This window comes from Schistocerca piceifrons, chromosome 1, assembly GCF_021461385.2.
Source record: "Schistocerca piceifrons isolate TAMUIC-IGC-003096 chromosome 1, iqSchPice1.1, whole genome shotgun sequence".
Taxonomy (NCBI): Eukaryota; Metazoa; Arthropoda; class Insecta; order Orthoptera; family Acrididae; genus Schistocerca; species Schistocerca piceifrons.
In genome coordinates this window covers 371,054,798-371,076,444 of record NC_060138.1, presented here as the reverse complement: position 1 = coordinate 371,076,444, position 21,647 = coordinate 371,054,798, and positions in this window count along the sequence as shown.

Below are 21,647 nucleotides of genomic sequence, written 5' to 3'. Positions count from 1 at the left end.
CCAAGTCGAGTGCAAAGTTACGTTCTCTAGCGCAGGGAATTGGCGCTAGCGCAGCTGGGACGGCCTATAAAAGCATGTTTACAAATATCGAGATCCATTACGATCTTGCCGAGTAACCTCTAAAGAAATCTGTCAGTCAAGGGGCAGCAGGTGCCCAAGAAACTGATGCTTCTTAGTGTACATCACTCGTTAATCGATTTTTCCTTGGAATTTTTCAGATAAGCATAAATGTCTATTTATTCATGTAAGTCAATAAAGTAGCCATCCACATTGTATGAAGCACAGCGATTACGTTCCAACAAAATGAGGTAGTACGTAAAGAAATCGTATCGTTTTCTATGGCCAGGTCTCGTATAGAGTCAGCAATCGTTTTAGAAAACACGATGTACACATGGCGTATAAATTTCAGCCACCACTGTTACATATTCTAATGCACGACATTAGCACAACGCAAGAAGAAAGAAAGGAAGGAAGGAAGGAAGGAAGCAACATTAGGGTTTAACTTCCTGTTGACATCACTCTCATTAGAGACGGAGCACAAGCTCGTTTCAGTGACGGGGAAGGAAATTCCTCTTGCTCTTTCAGTGGAACCATCCTGGTATTTGCCTGAAGCGACTGAGGAAAATCACAGAAAGCCTAAATCTGGATGACCGGACGCGGATTTGAACCATCGTCCTCCAGAACTCTTGTCCAATATGCTAACCTGATGTAAAAGCCGAAACCGACAGTGAACTTAACAAAGCCCTTATTGGCAACTGCAGTGGCTACTCATTAAATAAGAGAAATCTGATACCTACGAAGCAAGATAAACGGGGTTGACTGAGACGAAGAAAGCATGAGAAACTGATTGGCAGATGAAATGACAGTCCTTTACAACAAGAAACCTGTTTTCATCAAATGTCGCCCTACACTAAGAAACTATCAATTGTACAATCGGAGCACAGTACTTTTACTAAAGTTAGGGCCCTTTGACGTGGGTTGTTACAGAAACGATGTAAAAATAACGTACGGAAATGAAGCGCTACGACAAATGACAAACAATTCCGTGGAAACTCTTTGTCAGGGTTAAGACATCCAAGGTTCTGAATGAATTGTAAAGGTAGCTGCAGACGACGCAAAATAATGGCATTTGAGATGTAGTTGTTGTGATCTTTCGATGCATCAGCTCGAAAGAGATGGAGGACGTTTTGAAATCAGTTGAAAGAAATCTGTAAAATAAAACGAACCGCTAACATACTAGGTGAAGTAGCCACGTGAATTTCAGCATCTAGCTAAAACTGAGGACCAATATAGAATTACTCAAGTCCATGCCTCAGTGTTTGGTTCAGAGGCATTATTAGTACGCTGTCAGATCATAATTTGTAAAAATCATTAGTAAATCATTAACACTACAAACTGTTTACAGTTTTCTTCTCACATGATCCTAAATATACATTCCTTGAAACCAAGTTTATTTTTTAAATTTTAGTTTCAATTTATTTTCCTATGTGTTAGAAGACGCGATGATTTTTGCCTGACGATTCCAGACCATCTGACTTAAACTTTCTTTCGGGACAATTACCTGGTAGCCATTTAGAAGCAAACAGAATAGAAAAGACACTTTGGTCTAGATTTTGTTAACTTTTATTGTACTAGACTAAGACGTCAGGTTGGTGGTCCATTTACTAGGAAATTGTCATACGACCCGAAACATAGAACCTGTACAGTGAAAGTCTGTGAAGCTTAAGTAAATGTTTGGTTTTGTGGGTAATAATAACAACAGTATTTCACCAAAAATTCATTTAAATAAAAATTAATTTTACTAAAGAACTTTATGGGACGTACAACAGAACGAGGCTTGCCCTTTGTGAGGCAACTACGTGTGATTCGAATTTCTGTCATGCATCTGTTACTTCACGTGAAACGGTTTATTTCCTGTGAAGTGCAACCGCATTATTCTGCTTTTTTTGATAGTACTAACAATGTAGCACAGGAAGTACGGAGAGATTTCTCTCCTATCGACTTTTTTGTCTGAATCACGTTCTCCACCTACCACTGAGCGATATTTAAGTTTCTAGGAAGACCCGTATTTAGGTTACATTATTCGTCTGCCACGACATACGTTTGAGATGTTGAAATCATATGATTGGCAAGCGCGATAGAGGATGTCTCCTGAAAACTTGGAGATAAGTCTTTCTTCTCAAGAGATCAGATAATCGAACATATCTTGTGACAAAGGAGAGATCTTTCGCCTTATTTATAGTTGTGTAATCTTGCTTTGAACTACTTTGACGCCAAATAACACATTACGCTATGTAGTTTCCTATAAATGCCTGTCACGCTAGATAAGATGATTTGCTGACTGCCACTGGAGATCAATCCCAACTGTTCGCTGAGTAATTTATAAAATTACAATACGTGAGCACTCTTCCTGGCTACTCATATACTTTGTTTCACGAATGTTTTCACACATTCAGACAAATCGAACATTTGACGTCAAGTTGAGTACAAGAATTATCAGCAGAAAGTCCGTGTGTAACAGGTGTAATTTATAGCCATAGGTTTTCGACGGAAAACTTTGAACTTTCTACGATTATATTTGTTAGCTCAGGATTATGTTTTTAATTGTGTATTCCTTCCATATTTTCAAATTCTCAGTTCTGCTTCGTCGTCCACCTACAAAAATTTTCCTCAGTTCCAGCTTGTTTAGGTAGTTCCTTAATTTCTCATTTGTATTTTAATGGACACAATTCTATCACCTCTTCACTTGCATTTTTTCCGCCTTTTCCAACCAGCTGGTAGTTGTTTTCAGCTTTTCCCAAAGGTTGAGTAGATCTTGTGCCAATCGTTCGTGTCTCAGTCTCTTCATGTAAACTTGAAGGTCAACCACGTCTGTCGTAACTATTGCTGAAATTTTTGATAAACTTTTGAGGCTCAGATAAAAAATTATTATTTCCGGAAATTTTTTGTCTTAATATACGTTGTAATATTACGTCACAGTATCCCGTATTTCAACGCTGACTAGTATCCTTGACTGCGCTTAGTCATAATTAACTTAAAAATCATGTATTTATTCTCATAAGATTCATGATTCTTATCTTAATCAGGAGGTCAGGTCCATATGTAGGAGGATAAGAGTGGAGAAACTTCAGGATAAGGAAATCAGGTACAAGTACATAACAGTGACCTCAGAAAGATACCAGTTAGTTGAATGTAGTCAATTACAGTCATTGGAAAAGGAATGGACAAGGTACAGGGACACAGTACTAGAAGTGGCTAAAGAATGTCTTGGAACAGTAGTGTGTAAAGGTAGGATGAAGCAAACAGCTTGGTGGAATGACACAGTCAAGGCAGCCTGTAAAAGGAAAAAGACGGCGTACCAAAAATGGCTACATACTAGAACTCAGGTAGACAGAGAAAGTTATATTGAAGAAAGAAACAAAGACAAACAGATAATTGCAGCATCCAAGAAGAAACCTTGGGAAGACTTTGGAAACAGTTTGGAGACTTTGGGTCAAGCTGCTGGAAAACCATTCTGGAGTGTAATTAGCAGTCTTCGAAAGGGAGGTAAGAAGGAAATGGCATGTATTTTCGACAGGTCAGGAAAACGGCTGGTGAATTCTGTTGATGCCTTGGGTAGATGGAGGGAATATTTTGAAGAGTTGCTCAATGTAGGTGAAAATACGATCAGTAATGTTTCAGATTTCGATGTACAATGGGATAGGAATGAGGATGGAAATAGGATCACATTTGAGGAAGTGGCGAAAATGGTCAATAGATTACAGTGCAATAAAGCGGCTGAGGTGGATGAAATTAAGTCGGAAGTCATCAAATGCAGTGAAATGTCAGGTCTTAAATGGCTACATAGGATAACTGAAATGGCGTGAGAGTCGGCACAGGTTCCATCACACTGGACGAAAGCAGTAATCATACCAATCTTTAAACATGGAAACAGAAAAGATTGTAACAACTACAGGGGTATGACTTTAATCAGAGTTGTGGGTAAAATCTTCTCAGGTATTGTTGAAAGGAAAGTGCGAGTATTAGTTGAGAACAAATTAGATGAAAATCAGTGTAGGTTTAGGCCTCTTACAGGTTGTCAGAACCAGATCTTTAGCTGACGGCAAATGTTGGAGAAGTGTTACGAGTGGAATAGGGAACTGTATCTGTGCTTTATAGATCTATAAAAGGCATATGACCGGGTTCCTAGGAGGACGTTATTGTCTGTTCTACGAGAATATGGAATAGGAGGCAAACTTTTGCAAGCAGTTAAAGGTCTTTACATAGGTAGTCAGGTAGCAGAGTTGACGGTAAATTGAGTTCATGGTTTAGAGTAGTTTCAGGGGTAAGACAAGGCTGCAACCTGTCTCCACTGTTGTTCATATTATTTATGGATCATATGTTGAAAACAATAGACTGGCTGGGTGAGATTATGATATGTGAACACAAAATGCGCAGTCTCGCATATGCGGATGACTTAGTTGTGATGGCAGATTCGATTGAAAGTTTGCAAAGTAATATTTCAGAGCTATATCAGAAATATAAGGACTATGCTATGAAGATTAGCATCTCCAAAACGAAAGTAATGTCAGTGGGAAAGAGATATAAATGGATTGAGTGCCAAATATGAGGAACAAAGTTAGAACAGGTGGACGGTTTCAAGTACTTAGGACGCATATTCTCACAGAATGGCAACATAGTGAAAGAACTGGAAGCGAGGTGTAGCAAAGGTAATGCAGTGAGTGCTCAGCTACGATCTACTCTCTTCTGCAAGAAGGAAGTCAGTACCAAGACTAAGTTATCTGTGCACCGTTCAATCTTTCGACCAACTTTGTTGTATGGGAGCGAAAGCTGGGTGGATTCAAGTTACCTTATCAGTAAGGTTGACGTTACGGATATGAAAGTAGCTAGGATGGTTGCGGGTACTAGTAGATGGGAACAATGACAGGAGGGTGTCCACAATGAGGAAATCAAAGAAAAACTGGGAATGAACTCTATAGATGTAGCAGTCAGGGCGAACAGGCTTATATGGTGGGGTCATGTTACACGCATGGGAGAAGCAAGGTTACCCAAGAGACTCATGGGTTCAGCAGTAGAGGGTAGGAGGAGTCGGGTTAGGCCAAGGAGAAGGTACCTGTAGTCGGTTAAGAATGATTTTGAAGTAATAGACTTAACATCAGAAGAGGCACCAATGTTAGCACTGAATAGGGGATTATGGAGGAATTTTATAAGGGGGACTATGCTCCAGACTGAACGCTGAAAGTCATAATCAGTCATAAATGATGATGATGATCTTAATTTCTTTGACGAGAGATTCTAGACAAAGAGACACCTTAAGAAAGGAAATGAAGATTTTTTTGTCAGTACGGTACATCACAGTGCGTTTTGAATGACTCTGTCATTATTTGTTGTGATATCGCTTGCACTGTAGGTGTCACTGTTGTTTCCAGCAGTGCGTCAACGTAATTTCTCGCCGATCGAAGAAGCAGCTCGTTGTGAAACCGTAGCTCCCGCTTCATGGGCCATACAGCAGTGCTGATGGGCTGTACATTTATTACGTTAATTTTCCGTTTTCACTTTTCCTTTACAAGGTTTCTTATAGTCCAACTTAGAAGCTATTCTTATACCTGATATTTAATACTGTCTTCTGTTGATTAGTTTATAATTGTTTCAGTCGTTTTAATTGAAATGAGTTGTGATGATTTATGGTGTGGTATTATTATTTTTATAATTATTATTATGAAGTTTGTATGTAATTTAGTTTGTACAAGTGTGGTACCGTGTACATACAGTGTGTTAGGAGTGTAGGTACAAATATTTTGATGATTGGTACCTCAATATGTAACCACTTCAGTGTGTACTTCTGTTTTCTCTGTGGCTAACGGTCTTCCTACAAATACATCACATAACATACTATCTGATGGTTCCCGCACAGTCGTAACTATGCCGTGAAGTGCAGACTAACCATTTTGCGTCCACTTGTGAACTCTTCAGTATCTGACATGTTACCCAACAGAAAATAAGAATTAATAACTTGCTTGTGACATGCATAATTGGAGATACTAGCCAACCTAAAAACATTTTAAGTAAATGCTGATGTAATATTGTTCAGTACACAGTCCTCAGTCATCAATAGATATATCTCCACTTATACCCATAACACTTCGTATGTAACAATTTTTTGTTTCTACTAGTGTTTTATCGTGTCTTTATATGTGTAAAGCAGGGAATACAAATTTAACAAGTTTTGAGTGTGTGCCTGTGTGCTTGTTTGCGTGCGTGCGTGCGTGCATGTGTGTGCGTGTATGTGTCGCGTGGTTGTGTGTGTGTGTGTGTGTGTGTGTGTGTGTGCGTGTGAAAGAGGGGGGGGGGTGTACAAGTACTTTAGACCAGGTATACAAATTTTGCAGTATGTGTTAATTTTTTCAGTCTTGCATTTTTACAGTTTCTGTTTTGTCTGGAGTGGTGTGTCTAACATCAGCATTTGCACGTGCCATTGACGTTTGTCTGTTAGTCTTGTCTGATACCTCACGTTCTAAGAAATTTGGAGGAGACGGGCTGTCCATTGTCAGTCTCAGAGTTAGTAATTAATGACCTCTGAATTATCATTACGTGTTTTTCTGACTACAGTTCTAGGAGAGTAGACGTATTTATGCATTTGTTTCGCTGTTTGTCAGGGCAACGTAGACAGCATGTCCATCATGTCTAGACTGTTGGTGACTATATGGTTGTGGTAGTCTGCAGTGAGATGATCCCCTACTGCTCTGTAGACCATGTCTGAGGCTGTGGTTTAGTCAAGTATTAATCTCTCTTTGGTACATAGTCTGGTGATGCTTGGTTGTGGTAGTCCTGCTAATGGTGCTGCTGCCATCACAGGTCTTACGAACGTCTATGCGTGTACTGCGGTCGAGTCAGAGCATCCATGAAAGCGAATTATTTTCGTAACGTTTCGTCCTGTTTTATGCGCGTTTTGAAGATGTTTGTCCAAGGGGAAGACTAACTATTTTGCTGTGTTGGTCATTATCGAGGGGGTGCCCCGAAATGTCAGTCATTGTCGATTTTGAGTCTTAGGTTTCTACGTTTGCATAGTACTGTCCGAGTTTTGGAAGGACTTGGCCTGATGTGCCAGTTTTACAAATGTGCCCGCAGCGCGGCCGGGTTTTATCAGCTGAGTGGTGGCGCAGTGAGTCAGTGTTTGTCGACATCGGCTCGCAGCTGCCCGTGGAGAGGGCGGGGGACCGGCTCGAGTGTCCTGCTGCCCTTATCGCCGACATCGGCAGCTCACCAGTGGGCCGGGGCAGCCGCCACTGTGCAAGTCTGATGGACACGAGAAGGCCAGCAGATTAGGGCGTAACGCGAGCTTCACAAGTTCGGGTAGGACTGGTATTGGACGGGAAAGCGTCCGTTTCCTTCCCAAAGAAATCACCCCGGCATTCAAATCAGCTGCGAGAAATCTAAATCGCTTTGGCTGGAGGAGGATTTGAACTCCTATTTTCTCGACACAAAAAAAGCTTATTCCGGTAGACTTCGAAAGGTAATTGGTTCGAGATGTCATTATTGTCCGTGTCAGAACCGCAGTAGCCTCCAAATAATAACTACCACTCCCTCAACTTCGCCCTAAATTCCTGGATACAAATATGTTATCTATACACGTCTGTATGACCACATCATCCATTGCCACAGTGGACGGTTCCGATTACACACATACAGACGCGCGATTACTACTGATATGTTCTTTGCTTTATCAACTTCTTCGTTGTCACAGAATGAAACGTCTACCACTATAATCAATACACACCGGACACTTAAGCTATAAATCAGATTCAGTCCATCCTCGTAGCACAAATATTTATGCTAAATCCTCCTGTGTTGCAAACACTCCGATGAACAACACCATGTACCGTAACACCAGAAAATTCACACATTTCTCACATAAAAAATAAATTAAAAAAGGAGAGAGAGAGAGAGAGAGAGAGAGAGAGAGAGAGAGAGAGAGAGAGAGAGAGAGAAAACCCTCTTGGTTTATATGTCTTGAGACGACGGGTGTTCATGACAAATCTTCCTTTGTTGCAAACATTTTCGCCGGCCGTTGTGGGCGCGTTGTTCTAGGCGCTTCAGTCTATAACCGCTCGACCACTGCGGTCGCAGGTTCGAATCCTGCCTAGGGCATAGATGTGTGTGATGTCCTTAGGTTAGTTAGGTTTAAGTAGTTCTAAGTTCTAGGGGACTGATGACCTCAGAGCCATTTTTTGCAAACACTTTCAGTAATGTTGGAAGATCACGTAACTTTGGTAGAACAGAACTGTGGGGGGTCTTAAACTTTTCGCAACTTCTATGTGGTCTTCCAAAGATTTACAAAGAGGATCTTCCATTACGTCCTTTTGTGAGCAATCTCGGCTCCCCTACGTATAACTTAGCTATACGTCTTGCATCTTTACTGAGACCTTATATGGACTCCCGTGACTTTATTAATAGGCTGACGTCACTTGGACTCAATGAGTCCGACTTATCAATAACCTTCGTTGTCGCCTCAATCTCCACTAAGGTCCCTCTCATAGATTCATTGTCGCACATCAGCAGTAAGTTCGAAGTCAATATAACAGGCCTCTTTTATTATGCCCTTTCCTTGCCCTACTTTTTATTCAACAGCAAACTGACGGTGTTGCCGTGGGTAGCACTCTCTCCCCTCCAGTAGAAAACTTTTTTAGGAAAGAGTTTGAGGAGAGGGCACTTGATTTGGCAGAACTTAAACCAAAAGTCTTCCGGCGATATGTTGATGATACTTCTGTAGTGTGGCCTCACGGTGAAGAAGATCTGTCCCGCTTTATGGAGCAGCTGAAGTCAGTCCACGAGGATATCAGATTCACGGTGGAAGTGGAGAAAGAAAATTCTCAGCCGTTTCCGGATGTTTTGGTCAAACGGGAAATGGGGACATTAAAGAGGAATTCCGTTTATCGTAAGCCCACGCGTACAAAGCTGTATTTGCAGGCATGTAGCTGCCACCGCCCATCACAAACTATGGGTGTCTCTCCAACGTTGGTGCAATGGACACGTATTGTGTCTGATGGAGACAGCCTGGCATAGAAGGTGCAGCACCTACAGTCAGTGTTCAAAGATAACGGATATTGTCCATATCATATCAGCACAACTTCAAGGGGAAAGAAGCGTGACCACCCACAAAATCAAGAGGAAAAAAGTCAGTTCAAGCCTTTCCTGACAAATGCCGGCAATATTTCATCAAAATTAGACAGAATGTTAAGGAAACAAGATGTCAAAGTAATCTTCAACACTGCTAAAAAAGACTTGTCTTCTTCTCTGGTCGGCAGAAGATCTGGGATTGTGGAAGACTGGGATCTACAGAATTGCTTGTCATTGCGGCAAAGCCTACATTGGTCACGCAACGCGCACATTGCGTGAAAGACACGTTGAAAATAATCGCCGCACTCACCTTTCGCAGCGCAGTAAGTCAGCCATAGTCGAGCATTGTATCTCCACAGGACATTCTATGGATTATTAGGCCAAGGAAATCTTGGCCTCCACGAGATCCTTCTAGTACTCAATTATTACGCAGATCGGTGGAAATACGTCTGGCGGAAAACCTTATTAGTCGATGGCGGCTTTCAGCGGGACAAGGTGTGGAACCGGGTGATTTGTTTCATATCTTCAAAAAGAAAACACTTTACGACTAATGACACCTCTAACGACAGTTAATTTTATTAGTCTGTCGTCTGAATTTTAACTCCGCGATCCTGCATTCCGACAGAGAGCGCTCTTGCAATACCGTCATCACACGTGCGCCTGCGCGCCGTAGATGGAGCAATATTTGAACAGGACGCCAAATTCGGCAGAGGTCGCCCACGTAGCGGCTGCCTTTGAGCAAGCGCCTCCGCGCCAATTTCTCGTGTAAATTTAGCGATGTCTACTAGGAATTTCCAGTGCGAAATTCTCTCCTGAAGATGACTGAATGGTTGTCGGCTGAAACATCATGGTGAGAAGTTGACGTCATCCAGCTGCAACTTCATGGAATACTCTTTACGCCGAGAAAATTTCAAGTTTCTCGACTGCCCGGAAGTTGTTGTCTGCGGTCGTTGTTGATGGCCTTCCTTCCCGATCAGCATCAGCCACGTCTGAGTAGTCATGGTCAAATTGTTGCCACCAGTTCAGTATTATTGGACGCAACGCTGCGTTGTTCCGTACACTGTCAGTATTTCTAGGTGAATTTGTCTGTAATTTAGACGTCTTACACCCGAGAATCAAAGTGTTCCGAGTACTCCAACTTCGGGGTACATTTCCCGTTGCCACACCATTTAACTCCCTCACTGCGATGCACCTGTTAACCGAATAGCAGCAGAACTGTGTGTGCAGGAAACCCACTCTCTTCAGACTCAACGAAGTAAAGGTGATGCATCGCCCGACCTCTTCACTTATTGCCGGTAAATTTCAGTATTGGCTACTGAAGTCTGTGCTTGATGTCGAGGTCGATCTTGAAACGCTCATTCACCTTATGAAGGTTGGCTGCAGTGTTGGGGAGTTCGTGAACCCGTAGAGCAACCGGACTTGAAACGCAGCTGCTCAGTTACAACACGGGCGTTTTCAGAACAATAAAACAGGAGTGTGGCGTGCAGTTAGTGCAAACAAGAATTATGGGACTGGCCTTCTTATACTAAACTATAACATCTGAGAGATACACTACAAAATATGGCAACTTTTCAGTGAACGAAAATTCATGCAGGGAAATGGAAAACCTCAATGCACCAATGCATCTGCGACGTAATTATGAAGTGTTTTTGGGGGTTACCATCGGTAACACCCATTAATACTGAGACAGGACCATAAGCGGCGTGTGCTCTTGCGAAGCTTCAGGTTCTGTGGGTAACCATGTGAGCAGAAGTTGTCTTCACTCGACTCTGAATTATTAAATGGTGAATTGATTTCATGGGAGCTCTTTTCAAGGCAGACCCTAATTCGCTCAGATTCTTCTTGGCTAAAACCAGCTGGACTGTGTGCGATTGGCCGCTGCGTCATGCAGTGCCTGAGGCCTGACTATACGATGTATTCGTTCCCGCGCACGCTGGACACAGTACCTGCATCGTAGGTGAAAAACTCTGTATGGCTCACATTTCCATGCGCTAAATAAATAAGCAGATGCTGCGTTCTAGTTTTACATATTTCTTTGTAATTACTTGAATGGCTGGGCAAGCAGGACAGAGCGGATTAGGTTGTGGAAAGGGGCCAAAATAAGTTACTGTCAGTTGCACTCAACATATAAACTTTATTTATCAACACATAAACTCAACATAAAAACTTTATTTATCAACACATAATACTACAACAAGGATGTAAAACACTCGAAACTTTAATCGATCTCCTTTGATTAATTTTAGATCGGCTGAAGGCCACACTCAAAATCCAAGACACAAGGCCTAAGCAAGAAATTGGAATACAAGGTTCTTCTGGAGGTTTCACCCACGAATATTTACTAAATCTTCAATCTAAACAGGCTGAAGGCCTTAGCAATTTAATTTTAATGGAACTTGGCTGGAGGCCGAATATTAAGCGATAAGAAGAGTTTCAATAAAAAGGCAGAAGGCCTTATCTCAAAATATTTCAAGCAAAAGTCGGCCGAAGGCCCCATACAAGAGCATAACAATCTTATGCCTTAAGGGCAAGACAAAAACATTAATTTAAGAGTTATTAAGAGTCGGCTGAAGGCCACATATCAACAAATATGTTTAACGGCTTAAGGCCTGGAAAAAGAGTTTCAATGTAACAGGCAGAAGGATCCTTTATTGTATGATTATATGATAGCGGAACAAACACTGGTAGCAGTTACTTCTGTAAAATATCTGGGAGTATGCGTGCGGAACGATTTGAAGTGGAATTATCATATAAAATCAATTGTTGGTAAGGCGGGTACCAGGTTGAGATTCATTGGGAGAGTCCTTAGAAAATGTACTCCATCAACAAAGGAGGTGGCTTACAAAACACTCGTTCGACCTATACTTGAGTATTGCTCATCAGTGTGGGATCCGTACCAGATCGGGTTGACGGAGGAGACAGAGAAGATCTAAAGAAGAGCGGCGCGTTTCGTCACAGGGTTATTTGGTATGCGTGATAGCGTTACGGAGATGTTTAGCAAACTCAAGTGGCAGACTCTGCAAGACAGGCCCTGTGCAACGCGGTGTAGCTTGCTGTCCAGGTTTCAAGAGGGTGCGTTTCTGGATGAGGTATCGAATATATTGCTTCCCCCTACTTATACCTCCCGAGGAGATCACGAAGGTAAAATTAGAGACATTCGAGCGCGCACGGAGGCTTTCCGGCAGTCGTTCTTCCCGCGAACCATACGCGACTGGAAGAGGAAAGGGAGGTAATGACAGTGGCACGTAAAGTGCCCTCCGCCACACACCGTTGGGTGGCTTGCAGAGTATAAATGTAGATGTAAATGTAGATGTAAAATTCGGCTGAAGGCCCCATCTAAAAGAATAACAATCTCATGCCTTAAGAGCAAGACGAGAACATTAATTTAAGAGATATTGATACTCGGCTGAAGGCCACGCATCAACAAAATAACTAAAACCCAAACAGGGAAATTACTATGTAACACACAAGGAACGGCGCTCAGACGTTCCCAAGGGTCGGCTTGGGATTGTAATACTAATGCCCGTTTATGTGAGACAGGCAGCCTGTCCAACTTCTTAATCTGAAGGCAACCCAACCGACAGACAGCCGACTGACCAATCAACAAGATCAGTTCCACTCCACGCAACCAGCAAAACGACCACAATATTTCAATACTACGACACACCGGATATTGGCACCTACAACGAAACACAACACCTCAGCTGTCGAACTACTCGCCGCGCTGGACAGCAACAACACGACGAGGAAAATACACCGCCGAAAATTACGTCAACGACCAGGGCAGGTAACCGTAACGTCAACTGCCACAAGACAGAAAATACCGCTGGTCAGTTTCAATAACAGGGAATGAATTAAGTTAAACTCTACAGGAAAACGGCTGGAATCTTGGCCGACTTGAATACACACACGTTGTTGCTCGCTGGAATGTCCCAAAAGTGACAACCAGGATCAAACGAAGAAATGCAAAGAGTTGAGGCTCGATAGTAGGTTAAGTGAGGAGTCAACTTCCATGTCCAAGATAGGTGGGCGACGAGCTTCGCAGCACTCGCAAGCAGCACCTCACACTCCAACCGCGCGTCCACGCTGTCAGCGGCCCCTGCCAGAGTACGCGCGACGGAGACTTGCTTGCTGCTGCACCCCAACCGACCGGCTGCCCAGGCCCGGAAACGTTGAAGGGACCAAGTACAGGGTGTTACAGAAAGGTACGGCCAAACTTTCAGGAAACATTCCTCACGCACAAATAAAGAAAAGATGTTATGTGGGCACGTGTCCGGAAACGCTTAATTTCCATGTTAGAGCTCATTTTAGTTTCGTCAGTATGTACTGTACTTCCACGATTCACCGCCAGTTGGCCCAATTGAAGGAAGGTAATGTTGACCTCGGTGCTTGTGTTGACATGCGACTCATTGCTCTACGGTACTAGCATCAAGCACATCAGTACGTAGCATCAACAGGTTAGTGTTCATCACGAACGTGGTTTTGCAGTCAGCGCAATGTTTACAAATGCGGAGTTGGCAGATGCCCATTTGATGTATGGATTAGCACGGGGCAATAGCCGTGGCGCGGTACGTTTCCAGAACGAAGGTGTCCCGACAGGAAGACGTTCGAAGCAATTGATCGGCGTCTTGGGGAGCACGGAACATTCCAGCCTATGACTCGCGACTGGGGAAGACCTAGAACGACGAGGACACCTGCAATGGACGAGGCAATTCTTCGTGCAGTTGACGATACCCTAATGTCAACATCAGAGAAGTTGCTACGGGAGAACCAGATGTTTCCGTATCATGTACAGCGTGTGCAGGCACTATCAGCAGCTGAATGGCCTCCACGGGTACACTTCTGCGAATGGTTCATCCAACAATGTGTCAATCCTCATTTCAGTGCAAATGTTATCTTTACGGATGAGGCTTCATTCCAACGTGATCAAATTGTAAATTTTCACAATCAACATGTGTGGGCTGACGAGAATCCGCACGCAATTGGGTAATCACGTCATCAACACAGATTTTATGTGAACGTTTGGACAGGCATTGTTGGTGATGTCTTGATTGGGCCCCATGTTCTTCCACCTACGCTCAATGGAGCACATCATGATTTCATACGGGGTACTCTATCAGTGCTGCTAGAACATGTGCCTTTACAAGTACGACACAACATGTGGTACATGCACGATGGAGCTCCTGCACATTTCAGTCGAAGTGTTCGTACGCTTCTCAACAACAGATTCGGTGACCGATGGATTGGTAGAGGCGGACCAATTCCATGGCCTCCACGCTCTCCTGACCTCAACCCTCTTGACTTTCATTTATGGGGGCATTTGAAAGCTTCTTGTCTACGCAACCCCGGTACCAAATGTAGAGAGACTTCGTGCTCGTATTGTGGACGGCTGTGATACAATACGCCATTCTCCAGGGCTGCATCAGCGCATCAGGGATTCCATGCGACGGAGGGTGGATGCACGTATCCTCGCTAACGGAGGACATTTTGAACGTTTCCTGTAACAAAGTGTTTGAAGTCACGCTGGTACGTTATGTTGCTGTGTGTTTCCATTCGACGATTAATGTGATTTGAAGAGAAGTAATAAAATGAGCTCTAACATGGAAAGTAAGCGTTTCCGGACACATGTCCACATAACATATTTTCTTCCTTTGTGTGTGAGGAATGTTTCCTGAAAGTTTGGCCGTACCTTTTTGTAACACCCTGTATAAGTCGGCCGATGAGACCACCAACCGAACGACCAACCAACGGTCCAATCTCCCTCCGTCGGACAGTTCATGTGTGTCACCAGTGGTCGGCGAGCACTGGCTGTCCGCGCCTCACCGGCGCTCCGTCCCCGACTTCCATGCTGCTGCGTCCCGACTGCACTACCGGTCCGTCTCCAGCTGACTGCCAGACACACGACGACCCAGCAATACTACCGGTCGCTCTAGAGATGGTACGACAGTGCACTTACCGATACGAGCTGCTGCTGCAGATCACGGACAAGTACGGCAGGAAATTAGTGACGCCCGTAAATTGAATAAGAAACCGAGGCGGCAGTACCGTAATAGAAGATGGCAAACAATAAATGGCATGAACACGAGCCGTGCATGGCTAGTTACTGTTACAGTTTAACGTTTCGAGACTGATGTAAGTCCAGCCGTATAGGCGGAGACAGCGCAGTAATTAAGGTGTCAGCTTGAACTAGCAACTGTTAACAAAGATGTGCATTTAACGAGTCAGTTGTGAGCAGGCACCGTTAAACAGTGGACGTGCGACCCAGGTGTGTCAGGCTACGTGGACTGTCATAAGTAAGCACAGAATGAGGCAGTTTTCCTAGTAGCCTTGATCGGCTACGATCGCAACCGCGTTACATGCACTTCAGGTATGTTGTTACCTATAGAGAATCACCTCATTGCGATCGCTTTGTTTGCATGTGCGATCAGTGTCTTATCAAATTCTCCTCGAAACCGGAAATGATTATCCGTCTAGAAACAGTGATGGTATATAAAGGGCAGCGTAATTTATGGAACATTTCTGCTATACAGCTTGAGACAATAACTATTCCCACCTAGAATAACTCTGAAAGTATGATATCAGCTGAAAAGTTTGTGAGCCAAAAGTTGCATGGGACAACGGGGGCTATAACATGACGTTGGTTTTTTTTTTTTTTTTGATAGGTCAACTTTTTTTAAAAATGGGATACTATAGTTTGGTTCTTATTTTCTTATAGCGACTATCGAGACGAATCCAATGATGTATAACGGTAAGGTCTTTGTAGGCCAACGCAGGTATAAAGGTGGCATGAACGTCCATTTACAGAAGGAGTTCGAAGTGATGACCATTGGTATCAATGCAATGCTGCAATCTTCTTATCATAGATTGAGTGGTATTCCTTATCACATCGACACTTATCGAAGCACATGCTCTGACAATTCTCTCTCCCATATTTTCAGCTGTAACTGGAATGTCTTTATAAACAATGTCTTTTACGAATCCCCACAACAAAAAATCCAAGGCGTCAAGTCTGGCTATCGAGCCGGCCACGACACATCTCCTCTCCGTCCAATCCAACCATTTGGGAATTGTTTAGACGAAGAGAAAAGTGTGTTCAAAGTTTATCCAGCACACCGTGACTCACGAATACAAACAGCGCGAACTTTTCTGGGAAAAAAAAATCATCATACGTGACGAGACTTGATGCTATCAATACCATCCTAACACAAGACGACAAAGGGCAGAAATTCACATGAAGGGTCAACATTTCGTCGACATAACGGACATTCAAACCAATGTTGTAGTTGAACAACATCCTAAAGAAGGACTTTTCCGCTAGTTTCTTGTTTGTATGAAAACTCTGTGCGTCGTGCTGGAGGTAGAGAAACTACGTAGAACACCTGAAGCATTAAAACTACTATTTTAATTTTTCGCCACTTTTTTTTATTAATTCGCTTTCGACACTTTTTAGACTGATAGGTCAAGTATTGAATTTCTGGAGCAGATCTGCGTAGATCTTAACAATATCCTGTGTTTATGGTGGGTACAGCTTATTATTTGATTCTTTGAAAAGTAGGTAAGGTGAGTGTGATAGAGATAATAGGTCTTCAACAGCTTGCGAAGAGCAGTAATGTGAAGAAGGCGCCTGGGTGTATAATATGTCCTGGGCAGGTGAAGTTTGGGCCACCGAAATAGTTAGAGTTGCTAAGTAAGCCGTTAGAAAGATTATTAAATGGAGATGTTCGTTCAGAGTATTAAATGGAGATGTTCGCTCAGAATGGACAACATAACACTGGTGTACAAGAGACGATCAAATAGGGCCAAATACAAATTATAGGGGATTGACAGTGATCCCTTTTGTTAGAAGACTATACTCGAAGGTACTTAAAGATCTGGTGGAGAAACGGACAAGTTACAAGCAGCAAGAAGAGCAAGTAGGATTCCGAGCAGGAAGGCCGGTAATGGACAACACCTTCACAATGAAACTAAGATGTGAAAAATGCACAATGGTTGAATTGAAGATGCATGTTGCATTCACTGAAGCAATGCGTATGATAATGTACCCACCAACAAACTGTGGGAAAACAGATATAGTTGCATCAAAGATCGCTGAAGGCTGACTTGAAACGACACGAAAATAAAACAGCGAGAGGATGGTTTGGTAATAGTTGGACAGAAAAATTCTATGTGAATATGAGTGTGCAGGAGGGATGTTGGCTGTCACCTACCTTTAAGCTGTATCTAGGGGCGATCCTGCAGACTTGCAGACTTCGCATAGTATGTGCCAGGCTAGGCGACAATAGCGTACAGCAAGAAATTTATCCCGTATTTTGTAAATGACCAGATTGTACTCGCAGAAGATGAAGCTGATCTGAACTATATGATAAGAAAGCTTAAAGAGAAACATCTAGTGGCTGGCATAAAGATGAACACGAAGAAGAATGAGTAAGGCCGCTGGAACAGGAAAGGTAAATAATATGGAGATGGATGGAGAAGTAATTGTAGGCGTGGATAAGGCGAATAATCTAATAAGCACACCACAAGTAACGATGAAATCACTAGTAGGATTATAAAAGGGCAAGCTGCAACGAGGTCAATGAAATCTGTTAGGTGGAACAAAAATGTAAGAAGGTCAACGAAGGAGAGAAAGTGTAAGACAACAGTCCAAAAAATGACATAACCCGACAATGGATGGGGATATCTGTGACGACACCCAACAAAAACAGCTGATGTGGTCTGGTCATGTGATTAGGATGAATGAAGATAGGATACCAAATAGGATACTACGGTGGGTACTATTCCTTAGGAAGAAAAGGGACACCCTCGACGAAAATGCCGAGATGATGTGGAGGACGCGATGGGAGCAAGATATATTTATATTAAGAAAAACCAGGCCACAAGAAGATGACGACTGCGGCCAGAGAACAGGCGCCACCATAGATAATTCTCAAGAAGAAGAAGAAGAAAAGTTGTCGCTATGTCTCCAGCGCCTTTTACAAATCATGCACCCGTGCACTGCCCGTGAGTCACTTGTCAATTCGGAGGCGATCCGACAATAGCCGACCCTGTCCGGTGGAGCGGTACGTCTTTGCAAACAGGAACGGCAGGTGTCTCTCGGGCAAATACGAAACCCTTGACCGGCGCTGTTGTGCCAGAGCGCTGGGCGCGTATTTTTCGGGTGGATGCCTCGTGCACATTTAAACACAAGGCGCTCTCTTCCTGCGCAGCGCACCGAACAGAAGTGATTTAGATTCTCGTCTTGTGTATTTGATATAGGTGCGTTCTTCCAGATACTTTCAGCATATTGGTGAAACTACAGCAAGCTGCGAGCATTCAGATTATATTCACACATTTGGAAAACACAAAGTGTTGGAGTTACGTAAAATGCTGCCCTTTACGCCTTATATTTGGCAATCGGACTTGCTATCTGTGGTGTGCGTACTATAAGACCTTCGGTACACACACCATCAGATTATTTGACTTGTCGCTCTATCGAAGTAGGCGAGTGTCAGCAATACGTCTCGTGGTCTTATCGTGGCGTGTTTATCTTCTGCGTTAGGTCAGACGATAGAAATGCCACTTGCACGCTTAGAGTAGCAGATTGACGGCGACCAACTTTAAACAGAACTTGATTAATTTTCAGACACATTTATTAAAATAATAAAAAGCATCGACATTACGTAACTTGATTCTGGATGCTGTTTACAATTGACAGCCTGAAGTTCCTTTGGTCTAGGTACATTAATCTTATTCTCACATATCTCTGATACTTGACAAAGTGTCTATTCATTTATCTTCATGGCTATGTACAGGAATATGGTAATCTTATTAGGTGCAGACTGAAACTTGACTATAGACTGGTACAGACTAATGCAGACTGTTACAGACTGTCTAACATTCTGCGTGGTGTCTGTTTGTTCTAAGTCGTGTCTCCCTATCACTTTCGCGCAACGACGCTCTGAGCGTGTTTTTTAGGGAATTGTCTAGTTTGAACCTGGGGCCTGTTGCTGGTAAGGAGACGCCAGACCACACATGACATGTAGAGTTCAGAAGAGTTCAGTGAGACTAGCGATGATATAACCAAATACTTCATGATTTCAGCGTCAGCTCCACTGCACGCCCTGTAAAAGAATCTTAATACTAACTAAATTTAGTGGAAGGGGTTCAAGGCTTTCCTATTTTTTAGTCAGCTGGTAAAATAACCTCGAAAAAGCAGTTAAGTTTATCATTGGAAATTTTATTCTACTCACAAAACATTGTTTATAAATTGCACTATTGATAAAAGGAAATATTTCAATACAGGATGATAAAAACGAACTGCATTCAACAAAAATGTGAACGAATATTCCCTGAGTGGGTTTCCAAGTTCTACAATGGATCGAAGGAAGACCTATGCCATACCACATCTATAATCTAGGTTTAAATTAAGTTTCACAAAAGAGAAAAACTATCAAAATGGTCTACAGTGACCCTCAATTATTTTTAATTACTTATCTAACTTGTCGTAAATTACAGTGGCTGATGTGGCTTCTCAATAATTATATACCAGAAAAATCATCGAGTTTCAGATTTTAACTTACGTAGCAAATGTGAATACTGTGAGCTTTAATTGACGATCAACACTAGTATTACGCAAAAAGGGGGTGTAACAGATGGACTTCTGCAGTTCTGAGTGAAGCTTTATGCGCTGTTACGCGGCATCGTGTGCGTTCATTACCTTGTCGTTGGTTAGGCAGTGTCAGGGGGCGGCAGGCGGCGCAGCTCCATACAGCTCGCTGTCTCGGAAGCAACTCTCTCCTAACTTCTCCTTACTACAATTTACCGAAGTTGGTTTAAAAAAACTGTCTGGCTGTGTTTTCATCTGACCAATCAGGGTCTCAATGTTAACCTTAGGCTCCGCCTACAAAAATTCTGTCTATCTAATGAGAAACCTTATACTTTTCGTGGTGGGGCAATGTTTTTAACGTTTGCAACGTAACAGAGACGCAAAAAAGTCTCACGCTAAAACTTGCAGCTGGTATGGCCCTTTTAGTGTTATCGTAAGATCTATACTGTTCTTCTGGATGGCTCTATCTTTTAACATGGGCTGGGGGGTGGTCCTGGCGGTTACTTTTCGTGGTGGGGAAATGTTTTTAACGTTTGCAACGTAAGAGACTCGAAAAAGTCTCACGCTAAAACTTGCAGCTGGTGTGGCCCTTTTACTATTATCGTAAGGTCTATACTGTTCTTCTGGAGGGCTCTATCTTTTAACATGGGCTGGGGGGTGGTCCTGGCGGTTGGCTGGCGACGTGGGTGCCCATCCCTTATCGTAGAGCCTTCTAGCTTAACACAGCTCTGCTCTCGGCTTCTGTTCTCGTCTCTCCTTCGGAACTGCGTCTGTCTCATGGTGGGAAGGTATGACATGCATTTAGGCATTCTTGTGTTAGTCTGTGGTATTCCATTTGCTCACTTGTTACTCATATTACTTTGGTTAATTTAATGTCACGATTTATTCGGAGCTATGTGACATACTGCTGGATTTGCTTATCATGTCAGGAATTTCATCAAAGGTGTTGGATTTGCCTGACACCTTACAACTGGTGCAGACAAATGCAGACTCGTACATACTAATGCAGACTGACTAATCAGAGGTCTGCACACTCATTATAATACCTCGCGCATTCAGATATCACTGCACGAGTGTGATCTGCGAGGAGAAAAGGTTCTACGTTAGCAGCAATCTTATTAGCTGCGTTACATATTAATATGCGAATCGGAGGAAGCAGAATTTGGTCCATCTCTAAGGCAGCGCCATCTCGTAGTGCAGAGATGGTCGAGCGCTGCGCCTGCGCTGTTGTGCTTAGTGGGGCACGCTCTAGTGGGAAAGTTGTGTACTCGCTGACTATGTGGAACTATGTACACAACACTATCGAACACTTTATGCCCTTGTTCTCGCTTTTGATCTAGTGAGAACATGTGGTGACCGATATCCATATCTGAGCTAATCATCAGTAAGTTCAACTGACTTGCAAACAGATGCTCTCACTCAAAAGGTTATTTTTCAGAATTCTGTAAATTTATTTTTACGTGTTCATGTGTTATGATATTTAGAGACCATGTTAAATGTTTGACCCGATATTTGTCTTTATCCATAACGGTTATTTTCGTCCATCTTCTTCATTTATACATTATACTGGATTTTTCATTCTTTTGGTCCTTGTTAAATTCATTACCTTACACATTTCATATATAGTGAAATAATAACTGACCAGTTGCAGAAAATAAGTTTAATTTCCTTGCTGATTTCGGGCACTTAGTTCCCATCTTCAGAATGCTGTACCTATCGCATTATTTGCGACTGTCAACCATGGGTAAGAAAATTAGACTTCTTTTATGCAACTAGTTGCTTATCATTAACTACAGTTGCTGAGGACTGATAAAATACTAAACCTACTCTTTTCTTTTTATTCACAGATTCTGCCACGCATACTTGATCTCAATGTTTCAGTATTTAAGATGTGCTTCATACAAAACGTACTCTGTTCACTTAAAGTGCAATTTGCTTAGGGGCT